General features: G+C 41.2%; 1 non-coding gene across 1 annotated transcript; it reads left to right on the top strand.

Moving 5' to 3' along the window:
• Positions 1 to 3015: 3015 nt before the first annotated feature.
• LOC147748632 (small nucleolar RNA U3) lies at positions 3016 to 3233 on the top strand. The gene has a single exon (XR_015300458.1). It is a non-coding gene; the product is annotated as a small nucleolar RNA U3 (small nucleolar RNA).
• The last annotated feature ends 372 nt before the right edge of the window (positions 3234 to 3605 follow it).

The raw sequence follows: 3605 nt of genomic DNA, 5'->3' as shown, positions 1-3605 counted from the left end.
ATCTCTGCGGTACTTGACTAGAACACTGACTGCAAAATCGTGGGGTCAAAATATTGAGGCCATAATATCAAGGACCAAATTATTGTGAAGTAAAGTGTATATATAGGTAAGTATTGATTTATTATACCTAACTTGACATCTTCAAGTTATGCGGATGTGGTGTCAAGAACATCAAATCTATACTTCCCTACATGCACTTACCTTCACAGTTTTTTTTGTTTTAAATTCAAATTGACTTTATTTCGGATATATTGCAATCCATAAAAGTACACACAATTTAGACAATTCATAATAAAAACATCACAATACTCACAAAGTCAATCTTAAATTACATACAACACAAATATATCATAAAAAAGGGAGTGCATTGACAGAATTAGAATAAGAGATGCAAGTAAAGTCCATATACAGAATATACGAAATAAAGTGCAATAGTGCCATAAACTACAGTTAATGCACATTTACTCATCCAAACAATTTCTTAGTCTCATAGTCATTTTTAAGAATTCTAGCACCGGGAGGACACTGTCCGAATGCAGCAACTGTAAGTACATAAGGGCGGGTCTGATTTGGTTAAAATTTAATTTCTTTAAAAGAGTAACCAGGTACCGCTTTCGTGGATATTCATAAAATGTACATAAAAATATAAAATGCAGCATGTCCTGTGGAGACTTCCCGTCGCAGCCACAGGGAGCTGCTGGTTTCTTAAAAATGTCCGACTTGGGTCTAATTAAAAGCTGATGAAAGATGTTAAACCTGAAGCGGGTCAGCAAAAAATTCTCATGGGTGGTGAAGGAGCATGTTAGATACAATTCCATTGAATTACAAGTTCTCAACATGATATACATTCTAACATTAGGTTTCAGAAGCTCTACTTCATCTCTTGCAGCATTACGGTTCAGGTAATAAGCTCTCTTAATTGCAACAACGTCACCCTTAACTATATCCCCGGGTTATCAAACAGGTTCAGTCGGCCAAGTTTCGCAAATTGCGACTTCAAATATTTAAGCCAGGGTACACGCATTGAGTGGTCAAGCGATAAAAGATCCTCCACTATCAAGTGGGTCAGAGGGATTGCATCACTTAACCAAAGTTTTACCCAGCACAACAACGGTTTCAGTCCAACAATGTCCGATAAATGTAAACAGCCAAGTTCTTCATGAGCGGCTAAATTCGGTGTGCTCCCAGGGACACACAACAGACGTTTTAAAAATGTATTTTCAACTATTTGAAGTTGATCACTGTTTGTGTAGCCCCAAATCTCGCTTCCGTACACTGCAGTGGCTATGGATTTAGCGTTGTATAATTTCATCATAGCCCCGTTTGGCTTTTTTCCTAATTTAGAGGCAAAATTGAAGATAGAAGCGTTAACCCTGGACATTATACACAATATTTCAGTCTTAAATATTTAGGCCTCTATACCCTGAACCTACAATATTTTCCTCCTCAATATTATGACAAACAACCATCTCTGCAGCATATCTGTTTCCTCTCTTTTGTTAGTGTCTAAGCAGCATTTCTCATATATCCAGGGCCAGATTGGGAACGCAAACTGGCCCCAGCAATTGAATCAGGCCGGGGGGGCAGGGGGGAGATGGTGGTAAATTAAGTTACTTTTGTTACAGGGGGCCGATATCGCAGCTATGCTGCAAAACCAGCCACTGGTAAGAAAAACGTCCCCCCCAGGGGTCTAAAACCGGATCTCACCCTGCCGACCACCAGAGAAATACCCGGTGGCCGCTACGGCCAGTCCGGCCCGCATATATCTCTTCAATAGCCTTACAACATTTCCCACACTATTTTGAGTATCTCTGTAGCCGAGCTCATGCCTGTGCCAACCCCCTCTAGCATTTATCATACTATACTCTTCAGTAACTAAAGAGCACTTCATCAGGATACTGCATCTCTGAATCAGGATACTGCATCTCTGCAGTATCTTTGCATTAAATCTTGTGTCATTCTCCTCAGGATGTTTGTAACAGTTCTCGGTAGCAGACGCCATGTTACTCTCAGTCTCAGTAGTATGTCTTGTCTCACTCATCAGTGCCTGTGGAATTTCACAACCACCTCTGGTATCTCCACATATTTTATGTTGTTTCAAAGTGCAGTTCACATGCTCTTCATTAAATCTACACAATGTTACATATCCCTTACCAGTTTCTCTGTAGAGTTTTACATCTCCCTCTACAGAACCTCTCCTGCTAAGCTTAGGTCCTTCCCAGTAGTTAAAATGAGTGCAAATAGCACTTTGCCTCTGAACATTAAATCGCTTTCAGATAGGAAGTGGAACATCTCGAAAAGATATTTTAGGATGAAACTTCCAGAAACATCCCTGTCTTGAGCACCAAAATCAAGGCTGTGAACAAGAATAGTTCCTAGACCTCCTACAGTTTTGGCACAGTATGATGTGAAATCAGAGCTCGGGTGCGGCTTTGCTTCGACAGAGTAGTGCTCTGGTGATTCAGTTTGATCTGTAGTAAAACACACTCTTCGCGCAGTCTGACTATGCATAGCCATCTTGAAATGGTAATAGTGCTCATTTAAGGCAGGGCAGAAAACGGTGAAAGTAACCTAGATTGTCTTTGCTGTGAGTTTGCCAACTGGTTCTCGTAATTTTTTCAATAAGTAAAAATGTGATTGTTGCTGTGAGCCAAAGCACGAAACAAAACTATGGCTACGCTCTGTTTACCTGTTTGAACTTTAGCTTTCACACTGTAGTCCTCTGTCTGTTTCGGCAGCAGCGAGCAGGAAATCCGTGTGTGTCCCGAAAAGGCAGGCTAAATGTGATTCGTTGCTGATTTCGATTATGCAGATTTTTAAAGCAGTGAGTTGCCGAGAATCTACTTACAATGATTTATTGGGAAGCAAGCGTCTGCCTGTGCATCTTTAAATTGTTATTTTGTGGTGTTATACAGCCATGTGTTTTATTGGAGTTCATGATGCCGAAACTTTTCCTACTGTACGTAAGAAGGGTTTTTACTTTTTCTGCTCGTTTGAGCTGCAGTCTGTTGTGTTAAGACTATACTTTCAGGGATCATTTCTATAGTTCTTAACTGAGGAAATGTGTTCGAAAGTGTCTGGTCTTCGCTAACCACGATGACGAGCGTTAGTGTTCCCTTCTGAGCGCGAAGCGAGCGGACAGTGATGCATATATGCATCTGCTGTTTGCTATTGATGACCGTTCCTCTCTCCCTTACAGGAGAGTTGGAGGAAGGAAGCACAAACTGAGTGGTTAGGTCCTTAATTGTAGTTTAAGAAAGATGATTAAATCAAGTATGTATCCCCTTCTACGGCTGTTGCCAGTGTATAATAGCGGAGCGGGTACATATTTTCATGTGGGTTGAAAACGTTCGAGTCTCCTCTTTAATTTGGTACATTTGACTTTGAAAAGCACTAAGAGCACTCTTCACATGGACCCTGGACAGATTATCAAACCTTCCACGCAATGCAGCTGCACAATTTGCCGCGCTGCCATGCCTGAAAGGGGAAAGCGTACAATGTTGACGCCGTCCCAGGTTTATTGCTCTCCGTAAATCTAGGAATGCGTAAAAAAGCATGGGTGGGCGGGTGGATGGAAACACCCACTCTCCACCCATTTAACACAT

This window comes from Lissotriton vulgaris, chromosome 1_1 (genome assembly GCF_964263255.1).
Source record: "Lissotriton vulgaris chromosome 1_1, aLisVul1.2, whole genome shotgun sequence".
NCBI classification, from domain to species: Eukaryota; Metazoa; Chordata; class Amphibia; order Caudata; family Salamandridae; genus Lissotriton; species Lissotriton vulgaris.
The sequence above is the reverse complement of the archived record's forward strand: the minus strand, read 5'-3'. Positions and strand labels throughout refer to the sequence as shown.